The 17,432-nt window shown below is 49.2% G+C and overlaps 1 protein-coding gene across 11 annotated transcripts in view; it reads left to right on the top strand.

Moving 5' to 3' along the window:
- Positions 1-17,432, top strand: part of GNG7 (G protein subunit gamma 7) — a 796,319-nt gene that overhangs the window by 296,464 nt on the left and 482,423 nt on the right. The window contains exon 3 of one of the 11 annotated variants that reach the window (XM_069646616.1): positions 15,637-15,710. The exons of the other annotated variants lie outside the window; for them this stretch is intronic. The gene's annotated coding sequence lies outside the window, so the exon portion shown is untranslated. The remainder of the gene's footprint in view (positions 1-15,636; positions 15,711-17,432) is intronic. 11 annotated transcript variants of the gene reach the window in all.

The following is a 17,432-nucleotide window of genomic DNA, read 5'->3' as shown; positions in this document are numbered from 1 at the left end:
CCGGCAGGCTCTGCTTTCAGCGATTTGTAGTTATCCCGTGTCAGGTGAGAGTAGCTCATCCAGTGCTGAGTTTCTTCTGTGCAATAGATGGGAACTACAAGGATGCGAAGAAATAACGAAGACTGCCCGGTGTGACTGCCTCCTCCAGGGGACAGCTTAACATCTGCTGCTTCCTTGAATCCAGTGTCGAATTCCGGAGTGAACATCTTTGTGGAGGGGGGAAAGTGATAGCCTTTTGGCGCACAGATAATATAGAATATGATTTCAAATTGCAATGGGAGATAGCCCTTGTTTTACCACTGAGGTTACACTCCATGCATGTTTCCTGGTGCACATATAGGGGCTAAACACTGGGTGAAACATGTGTCTGCGTTTATTAAGCACCTTTGTGAGATGTCTGTGGCGGCTAACAAATACGCATTAAAGTTATGCTATAGTTTATGGCAGTTCCTAACCCTGCCTCGATGGCAACTCTGCTATATAGAGGCATAAAGGTCAAAAACTGAACTACACGAAAGCAGTCGGATCAAAAACGGAAAGACCAGGGAATTGAAGCAAAAATGCAGGGATCCCTGTGAGCCCAAGACCTGGAGCACAGGAGGAACACAGTTCTAATCTATGGCCACAGGAGGAACAAAGACGGACCCATCAGAGCAGTGAGACCGAGTGGTCAATACTGATAGTGACCCACAGCAGTGATCTGTTTAGACATGAGGGTCAAAAGCTGAAACGCTGGCAGAAGATAAGGGGCGGGTGGGGGGTGCGTGCACTGGGATATTGATGTACAAGACCGGAGCGAAGGCCGCATCTGCTACACGGGAAGATCAGAGTATGTACACACGCTGGTGAATCATAGCACTGGCCTGGGCACAGATGGGTTATGGCACTCACCCTCCCTCCACCAGCCCCCGTGACAGACCTGCGCTGCGGTATTGGAGGCCCCGGCCAGAGACATGGGCTCCCAACTAGGTTGATTGGGCAGCCACGGGCTCCCTCCTCTCCCCATGCGTCAGTGGTATGGCCGCACTTCAGCACCCACTTGGCTTCAGATCGTGGGCTGTGCAGCAAGGTGCAAGGTGTCCGTCAGCCACAGTTCTTTGTGTTTCCTTGCATGTAGACTCTTTGCAAATGCAGGGAAAGCGCCATGCAACTCAGTGTCTGTCTAATGAATCTTGACTTGCAGCACCCGGGCGCCGGTCCTCACTGCCAGGCCCTCCATGTGCGGGGATTGGTGGGGCTAGCCCATTTCACTTCCATACACCCTCCACTTACCCAGCCAGGAAGGGGAGGCTAGCCTATTCCCTCACATACACCTTCCACTTACCCAGCCAGGAAGGGGAGGCTAGCCTATTCCCTAACATACATCCTCCACTTACCCAGCCAGGAAGGGGAGGCTAGCCTATTCCCTCACATACACCTTCCACTTACCCAGCCAGGAAGGGGAGGCTAGCCTATTCCCTCACATACACCTTCCACTTACCCAGCCAGGAAGGGGAGGCTAGCCTATTCCCTCACATACACCCTCCACTTAACCAGCCAGGAAGGGGAGGCTAGCCTATTCCCTCACATACACCCTCCACTTACCCAGCCAGGAAGGGGAGGCTAGCCTATTCCCTCACACACACCCTCCACTTACCCAGCCAGGAAGGGGAGGCTAGCCTATTCCCTCACATACACCCTCCACTTACCCAGCCAGAAAGGGGAGGCTAGCCTATTCCCTCACATACACCCTCCACTTACCCAGCCAGGAAGGGGAGGCTAACCTATTCCCTCACATACACCTTCCACTTACCCAGCCCGGAAGGGGAGGCTAGCCTATTCCCTCCCATACACCCTCCACTTACCCCCTCCGCTTACCCAGCCAGGAAGGGGAGGCTAGTGCGGCCTGTCTCAGACTTGCTGATGTTAGCAGGCATGCTGAAATAAACCAAGAAGTTGACTCTGCTGTACAGAGGCGTTGCTAGGGGGGGAGCTAAGGGGGCTATAGCCCCTGGTCTTTTGGTTGTATCCCCGGATAGAATCTCAGGAGCTACAGCCAAAAGGCTAGCTAGCCCCCAGTCCCGGCAGTTCTGACATTAGCTTAGCCTCGGGTCTTTTCCAGACCTAGCAACCCCCCTGCTGCTGTAGGTAAATTATTCAGGTTTCCTGACAGAAAATACATGAGACACCCTTTCACATGCTGGGGCACCCACATCGAGAAGTTGTGCCACTCCGGGAAGGGAGGCGGGGGGTGGGACTTAAAACGGAGATTGTAATGGCTTTTAAGATCTTTATGTACGTCTTTATGACAAAATGACACATGTTCACTGCTCCACTCTGGGAGTGGTGGATTACTGCTGTGTGCCACTCAAGTCATTGATGGATTTAATTCTGATGGGAAACCCGACGCTTGTAGCGTGAGCATCAGAATTTTCAGGTGGGATTGAGCCCAAGACTAAAAGTGCTTCATTTACAACAAGAACATTATTCTTTGTGTGAACCGTAATGACACATTAAAGGTCCGGATTTGAAAAAGGCGCAGGTTGTACGCCGAAACACGTGTCATCCAAGAGGGGCTGAAATGTGAAAATAAAAAACTTTATCAAATACAACAGAACTTTTGGATTTGTCATTCTTAGCAAAAGGAAATGCACCAGTAATTTATCTTGGCGCAAATAAGTGCAGGCACAGTTGCAACTTTTCCTACAGTTTACAAACGGAGTAGAGGAACTCGGTGTCTCTGTAGTGACCTACACTCATGCGACAAAGAACCAACCACAAAAGACAAAAACCCTAAAAAGGCTAATAATCACCAAGCAACCCCGATTTGATCGCGAAGGTACTGGCCTATGATATCTCAAAAAAGTTCCTCAATGTTAGAAAACTGTTCATATAATAGTGACCATTCATACATTTCACAGCACACTCTTCTTTTTCTCGAGGCTTTATCGAGGCCACACTACTGGAAAACCATGGTTCTTTTTTTGACTTTCTTTCACAGTGGACGGTAGTATGATTTAGACGTAGTTCTTCTTATACCCTTCCCAGGAGAGCACACAGTAACAACTGCAGACAACCCTGCTAGGCCAGGTCACACATTCATGGCACAGTTTGTAGTCTATTGTCTGGGCCCCCCCTTTCTAACTGTCCACTGCCAACTGAGACCCTCCAATGGAGTGCCACACAGGCTAAAATGGGATAATGGTACAAAGCAACAGTACAGGCACCAATAACTAGCAACAGACACAGCTAAACACCGGGGTACCCTGCTGGCAGGTAGATCTCAAAATTGTGTACGTTGGTCTTTAAATCCGATCACGTTTGGGCTGTGTTACTCGCCAAGTGGAGACTAAATCCCTTAAACGTTACTTGGGGGAGAAAGGGAAGGGGTCTCCACGCAAGTAAGTTTGCTACCGCTCCACAAATTCTCTGAAGGAGGCCCCGACCCCATCATTTGAAGTATTAATGCGTTCTCCCAAATGTTTGGGTCTAGTTGCGCCCCTGTTTCTCCCTGAGTGATTACACCATCCCATGCATGGAAGACGGATGTCCTGAGGACACGTAACGACAGAACTGAAAGAGTGCATTTTAAATACTGCACTAATCCTCATGATAATCTAGGTGCGTTCATTATGCACAGCACTGTGCCCTGTTGGGGTCTGTGCCAGTTTGGCAAAAAAACGGTGAGCATAGCTCGTTTCTCTGGGCCTTTAGGGTGCACATGTCAATGCTCAGGCAATGTGGAGCGGCAGGACCCCAGATCTGAATTTGTTGTTGTAGGGTGTGGGGCGGCAGAACACCTAACTAGGGGTGCTCTGCCTCCCCACGCCAACACAAAACCCTCTATGGGTTTAATGTTGTGGGGGTGTGGAGGAAGGACACCATCTATGGCTTTTTTGTTGTTGTGGGCTGCCACAGCCGGGTATTGTGTTGTGGGGCACGAGGGGGAAGGGCACCATGCATGATGGGTCTTTTGGCGACCCTGCTAGGGTGACCACATTTACAGATTAAAAACCGGGAAGGCCAGCAACAGAAAAGGCCAATGCTCCTCACCGCTCACAGCCTCCCCCTCCATGCTTCCTTTCCGCCCCCCCCCGCTTTCTCCCCTCATCATGCACCGCCCTCCCGCGGTTCCCACAGTAATTCCAGCACTGCTCCTGCATATAAATGGCCCGTTTTTTAATGTGGATGATGTGAATAAAAAAGGATCTTTTGCTCTGATTGCTATTACAACCCTTGCTGTTTGTTTGCCGACCCGCCTAGTGGCACAACGATTTGTTACTTATTTAGCAGTTACGCCTAAGTGCTGTACATAGAACATATTTACATGCATCATCACAACCGAAGTTGGTACTCGTTTATCAACCTCGAAAGGATGACCTGCTGGGTTGGCCTTGCTGGGATTCGAACCTGCAGATCACACACAGATCGCACAGCGAGCTCTCGATCAGATGAGTTGTCTTACCGGCTTCATTTAATACATGTGGCTACTGTCTGAAAGTTTGAGGGTTCAAGCCCATCCTGCGATGGCAAAATTGTGAATTGTAACATTTATGATTGGTGACAACAACTTAATTTAGTCGGCAACAATTATAAACGAAATGAGCATAATTTACAAATTATTGCAGGATGGGCTCGCACCCCCAACCTTTTAGATAGCAGCCACATGCATTAAATGATTGCCATCCTCCACACAGCCGATAGATCCAAGCCGCACCCCTGGGTTGGCGATATCCATTAATTCTTTGGCTCCTCCATCTCCATACCTGCCACTATGAAGCTTGTGACACATTCCAGATGATCTTGGAAGCGAGTAACTTTGGCCTTTTGGGACCATTTATAGTGCATTTGCTGGAGACACTGGACAATCAACGAAGGGACCCCCATTTACCCTGAGTGTCATCTGGTACCTGTCGAGCTTCTTGATAAGTGGGGGCATTGGAGCCTGGGCACAGGTGATGATGCTGCCTCTGAGATCTCTTTTGCTGCCCTTCATGGCTTTGGAAGGTTGCCCCTTCCCTTTGTGACACCAGACACTGATGAGAACACAAGGGTAGTTAGAGGCCACTCCTAATGTATTTTGTGCCCCTGGACAGCTACCCAGTCACAGATGGGCATTCATGCTCTTTGGACTTCAAGCTTGTATGCCATGCCTACCCTGGTATGCCTTCCGCTACTTCTGGATTCTGATCGTAAGAGTTCGACTGAGCCCTCTCTGACGGTTGATGACTTTGGTCTTTTGTGTAATGTTACACCCGTCTCCTCCTCCATAGCGCGTGACCCGGTCCATCTACCTTTGCCTTAGGTTTCCCAGTTGCAACTGGAGGATTGGATACAGATACATCGCCATGAGAGCCCAAGGGATTGCATTACAACTTCTACTCAGTCTTTTGTGGTAGCTGTAGCTGTATACAAGGGGAAGATCACTGCTTTCCCCAACTATTGCTCCTTAGACAAGGATATCAAGCAGATTGGCATATTGGTAAAGCAAACCACAAGAACCTCTTGCAGGCAAACGCTGACCCTAGTGGGCTGTAAGAGCAGCAAGTGTACTGACCCTGCAGTGTTTTGAGCTTCCCTCCCACTGAATAGGCACAAGGGTTTGTGGAAAATATAAGTGAGGGAAGCACATCACCATTTTTTGGGGTCCTTGGCCATGCCGATACGGTCTTCAGCGTTATGAACCTTGGGGTGACCTGAACAGAAACATGCGTTGCCAAAGTCTACGTACCTCCTTCAGAAGGCACAATAGGAGGTCCTATACCTCACGTTGCCTTTTCATGGTTAAGATGGGTGAGCAGTTGGTAGTGCGAAGCAGGCACTGCATTGCTCTACCAATGTTGTAAGCAGGAACTCTGCCACTATAGAGTTGTTTGCAGAATCTGGTGTTCAAGAGCCTATTTTATTTATTTTATTTCTTCAAGCTGTCAAGCAGAAAGGACTTGCACAATGGGCAATAATCGATTGGAGGCAGTCCCAGGGTAAGATGCCTTTACAAAAGCACATTGTTTCCTTGAGTGATGGTGCAGGTACTCACCATCCCAGAGGACCCGCTTACTTTTGAGAAGGGCCGGTACTCCTCCATTCAAAGTATTGGCTCCAGCATGGGGTCTGGCATGGATTCACATGCTCATGAATATTCCCTGTCGTCAGGCCGGGACTCCTCGGTAAAAGCAAAAAACAGTTTGACTTTAGATTGCAAACTGTCTTTCTCCTATAAACCAATCACTGAGCTCTGGGTCATACCGCCCCCAGCCAATGACTGCCCTCTCCCTAAACCCCTCCTCTGGCAGCCATCGCCACATTTTTACCACACGTCCAAGTGTTGGGAGTTCGCGTGTTTCGCTTTTAGAGCTTTCTGTGTTTTATTGTGCTTTGTGCTAGAAAATTCCTATTTTTTTATTGATATTGATATTTTATTTATATCGTGCTCGTACAGAAGTGTTTTTGTTCGATTAAGACAGTGTGCTCTATTGTTTCTTCATCCAACTAACGGGGACCAGTTTTTCGGCATCTTTCATCGCCCCTCAAGGGCAAGATCGTCAAGTGTTGCTTCTTTGAAGTTTCCAGGAGGCCATCAGGCCTACACTGCACTCTGACCATGTCGGAGGAGAAGGACGGGGCTTCCCTCTTCAGGCTCTGCACCAGCTGCGCTTTACGGATTGTTTTTGTGGAGGACAAGCATTCACAGTGGCTTTGTTGTCTTCACCCGACGCACAAGGAGGAAGATTGCGAGATCTGCCGTGTCTTTACCAAGCGCACGATGAAGGATCGGCACAGCAGGCAGGCGGCGTGGCTTAAATCAAGGCACCTGCCCCGTGTGGTTCACAGGGCCATGCCTCCTCCGGATCCAGCCAATCAGAGCTCGCTTCTAAGTCCTTCGTGGGCGCTCCATCCATGGGGTCCAAGACGAAGCCAAGCACCGCAGGTCCGGTTCTGTCGAGGCTGTCACACAAGCGGGTCCCGCAATGGCCAGGGCGTGCTAATCATCTCCAGCGGCCTCAATCTCCAGCCATTGCTCCAGCTCTTCTTTGAAGAGAAAGTCAGCTACCTCAGGGAAACTACGGGAGAAACTGGAAAAGGCCAAGCAACTGGAAAAGCTGTCCGACCTGCCCGTGAAGGCCCAGGTGATACAGGTTAAATCGTCTGCATCTATTGAGCTAGTGGCGGCCACCCTTTTGAAGGCGAAAGGGGCTGTCCCGGTGCAGGTGCCCCGGCGACAGCCAGGGTGTCTCTTCCAGTGGAAAGGACCCCGGAGAAGATGAGTACCAGTTCAAAGCTCTTCCCTTTGGACTGAAGTCAGCGCCCAGAGTCTTTACGAAGTGCCTAGCACCGGTGATGGCCCATCTGCGCCTATAGGGGATACATGTGTACCCGTACCTCGACTGGTACATACGGGCCAGGCAAAGAGAGGTCACAGTCGGTCACACGGAGAGGATCATCCAGCTTTTGATTGATCTGGGGTTCTCTGTGAACTATGCAAAGTTCTGCTGGATGCCTGTCCCTGGCGGCCCACTGGGAAGAGCGGAATGCACTCTTTTTGGGCCAGGTTCAACAGCTCTTGGCATTGAAGATCACCACAGTGAGGACTATCAAGTCGCTGCTCGGCATGATGTTGTCATGATCCAGCCTTGCAGGTTGCGGATGCGACCGCTCCAGGAATTCCTGGACGCCCTTTGTATCCAGCTCTCCGGAAGCTTCAAAAACAGGATTGTTCTCGACAAGGGGTTCCTCGAGCGATAAGTTGGTGGGGTGTGCGCTTCAACATCACCAGAGGCATGGGCATCCAGAGCCCCCCGTGACAGGAGACGGTCATGACGGATGCTAACCTGGACGTCTTCACACAAGAGGCTTGTGGCTGCCGGAGAAGGAGCTCCACATCAACGTACTGGAGCTGCGGGCAGTGTTTTGGGCCCTCAAGTAATTTCTTTTGTCTCTCAAGGACAAAGTGGTAAGGGTTTTCACAGACAATACCACCACAAGGTTTTAAATCAGGAAGCAGCGGGGCACCAGGGCTCCGGCGCTCTCCAGGGAGGCGCATGAGCTGTGGCACTGAGCCGTTCTCCGGGGGATGTTTCTCGTTCCTTTCCACCTCGCGGGAATGAAAAACACTGTTGCAGACTCGCTCAGCAAGGAGCTGCGCTCTTGCCATGAGTGGGTGCTTCATCAGGATCAAGTGGACTTCCTCAGGTGGGGGAGGCCACAGATCGATCCGTTTGCAACATCGACGAACACCAAGTGCCAGAGGTTCGCCGACCGGTTCCCCCAGCCGGGGATCATGAGGGGACGCATTCTTCTTCCTGTGGGAAGGCCTCTTATGTATGCGTTCCCTCCGTTGCCTCTACTACTACGGGTCATCAGTCAAATCAGATGGTGCCGGTGCAGAATGATCCTCGTTGCACCAACATGGCCGAGGCAGATCTGGTACCCGGACCTTCTCAGCATGTCAGCGACACCTCCCGTCAAGCTACCAGTGGTCACGTATCTGCTCGCCAAGGAAGGAGGTGCAATCCTGCACCACGACCCAGGATCGTTGAACCTGAAGGCCTGGCGCTTGCGGCATTAGAGTTCAGTGAGTATGAGCTGCCTGCGGACTGCAGGGAAGTCCGGGAAAGGGCCAGGGCGTCGTCGACTCTTACGTGCTACGGACACAAATGGAAGCGCTTCGCGACTTAACCCTCTGAAGGTCACGGCCCCCCAGGTCCTTCCGTATTTGTTGTCGCAGGCAAAGTCGGGGTGGGTGCACACCTCCATCAAAGAGCATCTGGCGGCTATCTCCCGCTACACCAGATCTCCAGGATGGTCTCTTTGGTGACACTGTCTAGTGAAGGAGTTTGTTAAAGGACTGTTCCGATCATTTCCGCCGGTGAAGGCGCCTGCCCCGGCGTGGGAACTGAACGTGGTGTACACTAGGCTCATGGGGGGGGCCCCCTTGGAGTCTATGCATAAAGGTCCTCTCAAGTTCTTTTCTTGGAAAACAGCTTTCCTCGTGGCTATCACCTCTGCCAAGAGAGTGGGTGAGATCCAGGCCCTGTCCTGTAAGTGGCCTTATTTGACTTTCCACAAGACAGCGGTGGTGCTGCTGACACACCCCTCCTTCATGCCCAAGGTTGTCGGAATTTCATCTCAACAAACCCTTGGTGTTTTTTCCAATGCCTTCGTTGCCGGCTGAAAGGACTTTGCACACGCTGGATGTGGCTTGAGCGCTGAGGTTTTATGTGGCTGGCACGAAGAGTTTCCGGAAGACTTCTCAGCTTTTTATGAACTTTGGTACTGTGAAAAATGGGATGGCCTTGTCCAAGGCTTCCATCTCCAGGTGGCTCTCCGGCTGCATCACTCACCGGTTGACCCACTGATGCCTGGCCGTCCGAGAGCCCATTCTACCAGAGCGATCGCTGCGACAACGGCCTTCCTGTCTGGTTTGCCCCTGCTACATCTGTAGGACTGCTATGTGGAGGTCTACGCACACCTTCACGAACTTCAACTGCGGCGACAGGAATTCCAGAGAGGAGTCCAGAGTCAGCCTAGCAGTGCTGCGCAACCTGTTCGCTTGAAAGTGAGCCCAATTAGGAGGTAAGAGTAATTGCTTCTGTTGATCCTTGCCACCTCCCGTGGTTGTGTATGTATGTACTGCTATGTATTCTTTATTCAGGAGCATGTGAATCCATGCCAGACCCCATGCTGGTGAAGGAAAAAGTTAGTTACCTGTAACTGTTGTTCTCCAGCGTGGGTCTGGCATGGATTCACATGCGAACCCTCCCTCATTCTGCCACTTTACATGCTACCAAATCTGATGATGGCTGACCGAGGAAGGGCTTGGGGAGAAGGCAGTCATTGGCTGGGTGCAGTATGACCCAGAGCTCAGTGATTGGTTTATAGGAAAAATACAGTTTGTAAATGAAACTGAAACAGTTTTTTGCTTTTACTGAGGATTCCCAGACTGACGACAGGGAATATTCATGAGCATATGAATCCATGCCAGATCCATGCTGGAGAAGAACAGTTACAAGTAAGTAACTTGTTCCTTTCGTATATGAAGGGGCATACGGGAGGGGGTGGTGAAGGGCTGCGGCTGAGTCGCTTCAGGGTATCAAACCCATGGTGCACGGCAGTTCTGTTCCCAGAGTGAGTTCTCTTCCGGTTTGCTACATTCAGTGCTTTAAGTGGGCCGAGGCCAGCCAGGGCTGGGCCCTGACTGTTTCCATAAAGTGGGACTGAGCTGGAGCCCCCCACGGTCCCACCAAACCATGGCAGGTTACATTATCCCGCCACGACCGTATCCGAGACAGTAGATGCACCTGCCATTTTAAAGTCAGGCAGCTGTGTGACTGACGGAAGTGCCAGCCAGCCACAGCATAGCTGAGATTGGGAGTTGCAGTTTCGGCAACGCTGTGCCTAGCTGGCACTTTTGTCAGTCACTCTAACTTCCTCTTGTGAACCCTCGCGTGAGAGGCCACAACAGGAAGTTATGGTCCCTTTTGTTCCCCTCCACAGGTCACTATCCTGGAGTGAAAACCCACAGATGCAGGGGTGAAAATGAGGCTGCATCGTACTTGAAGCTGCACACTGGAGCCTGGGGGCACACGTGTTCCCCTCTTGATGTCCAACGTGGGCTGAATCCACTCCTCAAACCGCAGCAGGCTAACCGTCTCATTGGAGCGCCGGCAGGCACCACGCTGCAGGATGACTGAAAATCACAGGAATCGGGGCGTGTGATAAATGCAGCGGTCACCAGCACACGCAGTGTCTATGACCTCGTCGCAATTGTTGTAACTCACACGAGGATAATGTGCCATTAAATCAAGAAAGGCACAGAGACAGTGGCAGGTCTTATCTCCTTTAATAACTGCAGTTAACGAACGTAACTTTGGTGGAAACCCCGCCTACCAACGTGCGTATCCGCGCTCAACCTAAAGAGGACAGATCCGCTTGTAGCGATTCATGGGCATAAACAGAGGACGCTACAATGGCTTGAATTGTGTACTCTTCAAGCCATCTTTTATAAACATAGAAATATGTTACCATATTTTATAAACATAGAAATATGTTACATATTTCTATGTTTATAAAAGATGGCTTGAAGAGTACACAATTCATGCCATCTTTCAAAAACCTTTGTAGACGGACAAAGACACCTCTGGTGTTGTCAGTCCTCAAAGCTTTACAGGCTTGAATTGTGTACGTTTCAAGCCATCTTTTATAAACAAGAAATATGTTCCGGATTTTTAGGTTCATTAACAATGGCTTGAAAAGTACACAACCCATAGTAAGGTACGCAAAAAATATATAAATACTTACATACATTTATATATTTGATTGCGCACCTTACTATGGTGTGTACTTTTCAAGCCATACCCCCAAATGAAATCCTCCCTCTCCTCAATTTCTTATCCCACTTAAACCACTCCAGACTACTGTTTTCTCTTGATCTATTTAAGAAACTCTTGAAAATAAATATTTTGATGACAATGTTTTGGTTTAATTTTCTTTTCTGCCAACGCTGGCGGAAACGGCCGATGATTATCTCCGAGCCCATAGTAGTGTTTTTTTTGTGTATGGCCATGTTAAGCCGGTTTGTTCTCCCTTCGCTCGGGGATACGCTGTCCCCTGCAGGTGGTGCTGTTCGCTTAATTATGCAGCTCACCTCGCCACCTTTCAGACCAGACTTCTGCCTCCACTTTAACAGGTCATACGGGGTGCACGACGGGCACCAGAGGGCGCTGCAAGACTTCCCATGCTGTTAAGAGTCACACAGTCGGATCCAAGTGCGGCTTGAGCTTTGCAACTGCCTTGTCCAACCTTTAAATTGCATACAATGCTGCCTCATTGCCGTGACTACGGAGACACGTGTTGGCGAAGATGGGCTATACCTCCAGTTTCATGTCATAAATGTTAATCCTTTGTTGTGCATGGTCCATCCTGTCTGCTAGAGTTTCAGCGTACAACTCTGGTCTTTTGGATTCCTTTTAACCCGTTGTTGGGTATTCTGCAGCCTCACCGTCCTCACCCAGGAGGATTAGCCTCTCTTCTCATTTCGATCAGGAAATCTCTGAAGTGCATAGAGGTGTCGCCTGTGTTCTTCAAACTTGGTGGGTTTCAATCCCCATCACACTGTTTGCATGTCCTGCTATTATCCAACTTGTACCTCTGTTTGCGTCCGCCCATTTTTCACCCCTCTCCATGGCCACTGTTCCCGCTTTGGGTCATTATTTTTCTGTATGGCAAGTCTACCATGATATACTGCCACGCTGGTACATTGGGATGTTATGCTGGTTAACATGACTGAACCCCGGGCAACGTCCTATCCAAGTTATAGCTACCACCAGCACACTTTTAGTGTGACAAAAGCACTATGGGAGCTATGGTAGGTCCCACTGTTTGCAAAAATAAAGTCAAGATTCAGGAAAACCAGCAGGGAACTAAGTGTAGGGGTTCCAATTGAGACAAGAGAACCCCACCATGAAACTTTGTCCCAGCAAAGACTAAAGATCATGAATTGGAAGGTTGACCAGGCTGCCTCTCCACTCCAGAACAAAAGGGCCTGCGTTAATGCAGTGTGCTTGTCATATCGCCACAAAGAGAACACTCACCAACATGTTGTCCACCTGGTACCACCACAAGATGAGGCTGAACCTCTGGAGGAATTGTCCAAACAGTCGATTGTGTTTCGGGATCTTGAGACCAGAATACCCCTAAGAAAATGTGGAGCTTCTGCATCTTTAGACGGGCAAACTGAATGGCTTGGACACCAGTAGTCTCCAGACTGCGAGGCCTCTGGAACAACCAGGGTGAGATGCGTGTTTGATTTGAGAAAGCTTGTGCAAGTATTGAAGATGTGGGATCTGCTTTCCCTGGCTGGAAAGCCCTGGGGCTGTTCCTGTGTTCCAGTTGAAGCCTCTGAAGATTAGGTCTTGAGTGGCCTTTGTTAAGATGGATTTTCAAAAACAGCCCGTAGTTTTAGATTTAGCCAGATTTAGTGAACAGGAAAGAGGATTGGGGCTAGCCAAACTCAATCAAGGCAGGTGGTAGAGGAGTGAGGCTTAGATGTCAGGAGATGTGTGATCAAACAATGAAAGACCCAGAGCATTCAGGTAAAACCAATTCGAGAAATCATATAAAAATACACAAATGTATTCGGCCTCAAAAACACTCTAAGCAATGAAAATACCAACCGCCCCCAGAGATCACCCAGACTTTACTTTTAAGGGATTGAAGTGATTCAATTCTGAAGCCGGAAACACTGTGTAGTAAAGTGAAAACGGAGAAGTAATGCACGAAACAAATGTCAATCACTATTAATGCAATGGAAACCATATTACCCTGCCTTATGAAGTAGGCCCTTAACACTGAAAATCCCTTCCCTGCTAAGGTAGCTAGTCCTAGTACCCTTAAGTCCCAAGAGGAAACCTTTTTAAAGTAGTTGCAAAGCCAATAGGTGGGGTAACTGTTTGAGTGATGAAAGAACAAAGCTAAGTGGTGGAAACAGCTAAGCTATGAAGGCTCGCCTTCCCACCCCATTTACTAAAATTCCACAAGGTAAAAAACCCTAAGGTTTCTGGATTGGCTGGGCCCACTCATTTCTATCATTGTCTCCATTGCAGGGGATTCGAGGGCCGCGGGTGCAGTGGGTTCGGGTCCCGCTTGGTGGAGGTGCCGAGCACTGATGAGAAGGTTTCTGAAGCTTTGCTGCTGGACGACCGGGAGATGCAGACTATCGGGAGTCCCACAATGACAGGAGACCCCCAGGCCATGATGGAAGCGGCCAGCAGTGAAGAATGCCACACTGACGTCTGGTTTCTCATGTGGCGATGACAAAGAAACTGCTCCAAGAAGGCCCTTCTTCGAGATCGAGAGTAGCAGCTGCAGGAGGTCTAGCCTTTGGCTAAAAGCTAGAGACATACAAAGTTCCAAGCATGGACTGATGCACAGCAGATGTCCTGAATGGAGCTGGCCACAGCATGGTTCCAGGACGCTTCGGAAGGGTCCACAGGGCAGGATCAGCACGATGGATCGGGACTGGTTGATCCCGTCAGCCCAAGGGTTCAATCATCAGCAAAGGTTCTTCAGGAGACGGGTCCAGAGAGGTAGAGCTTCACCAGAGGCAATGCTGGATGTCCTCAACGGTTGTGCTCGGGTCTACAGCGACTGCAGACCTTCATATGGATATTGGCTCCAAATGATGATCTGAAGAATGCCTACCGGAGTCTTCCTTTGATTCTAAATTCGAGCCAGGCTCACCCCCAGGGCATCAATGGCAAGGATCTGCACCATTTAAACTGGAAAGGCCTGTCCAATCATGGACAGCGTTTCCCCCCCACATCTGCCAAGCTAATGATCTACCCCTGGCCACAGTCTGGATTGGGACCCTACAGCCCCGGCATCTGGCCAGATGCTCACACTGCTGCTTTGCCCGGAAAAGGCTTTCCATGTATTTCAGTCCCTGATGTGTGAGGGCAGGAAGATGGGCAAAGGTCAACATAGTCAAAGGACAAGGCAAAAACACGTAGCAAGCCCATTTTAAGAATATGATGCACAAAATGGCATTCTTCTGTGAAATGCAAAACAATCCCACGTCAAAAATGGTAGTAAAATATCCGCTGCCACCAACCAATCTTCAACACACTGTGAAAGTAACAAACATTTTATGAAAAGGATAGAAACTACCGCTGTCCACGTCTCTCTGTAAGGTGATGTGTTCCACTTAGAAACAAGGAATCACGTGAAGGGAGACAATCCCCTCTGCACTGGTACCTTAGGGACTGACCAGATGAGCAAGGCAAGTAAAGAAAAAAAAGTCTTTGCTGACCTCCAAAAGTCAGGACAGAAATCAAACCATAGCAAAATGTTGGTGGGTTCCAGTGATGTCACTAGAGGGAATGCTGCAAAACGAACATCTTTAACAGCTGTTGAAGTATATTATTCACATTCGGACAGACGGAGGTCGTAGAGTAAACCAGAAAATGCTAGAGGGTACCTTGAGGCTTGAGGTGAACGGGCTCGGATGAGCGGGTGGTTCAGTTCGGGCTGGACCTAGACTCCTCTCAGTCAAAAGGATGACCAGGCCATATTCTGGAAGTGGCTCCTGCCCAGAGAAAAGCAGAGGATGTGACAGTGTTGCTCCCAGATGGGATTATGCCGCTGCGCATCCTTCAGAGCCACAGCAGAGATCCATTCTCCCTGGACCTAGGCGGGCGATCGAGGGAGGGGGGGTGGTGGGGTGTGATTACTTCTTTTCTTTACAGAAGGGAAGATTCAGCGAATAGTGATCGTGAATGGTGCGCAGAGAAGCCTGCTTGTGAAAAACCATGAATAACAAAACCCCTTTCTACCGTAGGAACCGGTTCAATAGGTTCCATCAGAAATGGGTTTTCAATCTCCGATCTGCTCCAGATGAGAACGAGGGGGGAAGGATAGGACAAAGAGGGGGGCAAGAAGCCCTTACTCGCCACAGAAATAAGCCTAGGGCCAGGCCTCTGCATAAAGAGCTTTGCTTGCACTGTTCGCCTGCCTCTCCACCTCTTTCCCAACCAATCCCCCCACTGGAGTGGGACAGGGCGCTCTGGTCAATGGACTGTTTTCTGGAAGTGTAACACTTGAGGCTTGGAGGCTGGGAGAAAACGCACTTGCTCTGGTTCATTGTTGCTGTCTCTGTTGTAGGTTGGAGATCTATCCGGATGTCTTGTTTTCCTCTCGATAGACACGAAAACCTGGCGAAGGAGTGATATCATTAGGTAAGCCAGCATCATCTGCTTGACAGCTGACCTCATGGGGTACTCTTCCTCTTGCATTCAGCTTCCTAATGTGCCTTTGACTACTGCAAATAATGACTCTACAACACCTATGATGAGCGTTCTCCCTCAGTTTTCCTTCTCATCTCTTTTCTTTTTTTATGATCCTTCATGTGTTTATATTTTATTTGGTCCTATAGGGCATATGATAATTTGCTGCTCTTTAATTTATATGTCATATTTGATGAAGGATTGCTATATTACATGTGCCTACTGCAGTTCTGATTTACTCCTATCCCTTATGATTCACCATGGATGATTGTTTTATCCAAAGGAATATATTGTCACCCCTTTCACTAAATAAATTCACCTGCCTGGACTCCACCGTCTAGTAGTGCTGCTTGACAACTTGCCCTTGGATCCCCTGTATCTGAGGGATAATTGGCAAAACTAAAAACCCTGTCCTTTAAGAATAGAGATTTATTTTTCTCAGAAATTAGGCTTTTGATTGTGCCCCGGTTGGAAATGCCCCTTTGACTCACTTTCCCATTGTATCACCTATATACCGTCAAAGCACAGCTACCTCTTGGCTCGGAGATACTTTGGTCAATTGTTTGGGTTTGCCTTTTCCAGCTGCAGGAGCTCTTATTAGGGGAGCCGTTTGACTGCCAAGACTACCATGAACTACTGAGAACATCTTAAGGCCATCACACATACATAATCAGTCCTAATATCTTTCCCCTAAAGATGATGTTGCCCTTAAGGGTGTCTTGTCTTTATCCCGATTTTAACCTCTTTTTAAAAATAACGGCTACATGTCTCTAAGATTCATCCCATGTTTGTTCCATTTTGTTACCCATTTTTCCTCAATTTACCCTTTCTTTCCTTTGCTTTACCATTTGGTGGGAGGAGAGGAATGGTTTAACACCCTGGGTGGGAGGTCACAATTCCAGCACCTACAGACAAGGACTTATTTATTTATTGGCCACTTGTTAGGTGCTTATACAATTAGCAAAACTGTTTCAAAGCGCCCACAGGGCAAACATGGTGGGGACAGGGGAAGGTAGACAATGAATTGCGGCAAAGATAAATAATTAAACAAATAATGAGAATAAAGGGAGGGGAGACAAACCTACTATGCCTTGTGAGTGTTCAGAACGTGTAAGTGAACAGGGGCCAGAGGGGGGAGGGAGAGGTGCTTTGATGCTCATAAAGAAGTGCTCAAGGTAAGTGCTCAGAGGGGAAGAACGGAAGTCCAACCACCCATGGGTAGGGTGAGCCCAAGTAAGTGCAGTAGATGGACAGCAGCTCGGATGAGAGATGTGGGGGGGGGGGTCAAGGCCGCAAGGACACATAAGGGCCCTGCACATCAGTCCCGCTACTGTAGATTAGCTGGGAAGAGAGGCGGAGAAGGAAGAGGTAAAGGGAAAGGTCTTCAGGTGCTTGGTGCTTTAAGACCATTATGTTGGTGACTCGTGCACTATGAAAGTCAGATAACATAACCCATATGTTTTGTGAGGTTGATTCCACTTTTGAGTGGCCTGTAACCATTTATTCTTGCTCTTTGATTCCAAGTGTGGTCCTTCCCCTTTTGTAATGGTTTAGCAGGTGAAGAACAATGGTCTGGAGGGTTGCCCAGAGGTTAAGATTAACTCTAAACCTTCCAGCAATCACCTCTTTTGTTTAGCTATAGTCACCCCAAGTGTGAAGGGTATGCCCAGACAT

Source organism: Ambystoma mexicanum, chromosome 1p, assembly GCF_040938575.1.
Source record: "Ambystoma mexicanum isolate Mex_15411 chromosome 1p, UKY_AmexF1_1, whole genome shotgun sequence".
NCBI classification, from domain to species: Eukaryota; Metazoa; Chordata; class Amphibia; order Caudata; family Ambystomatidae; genus Ambystoma; species Ambystoma mexicanum.
Note: the sequence above shows the minus strand (reverse complement) of the source record. Positions and strands in the feature narration are given on the sequence as shown.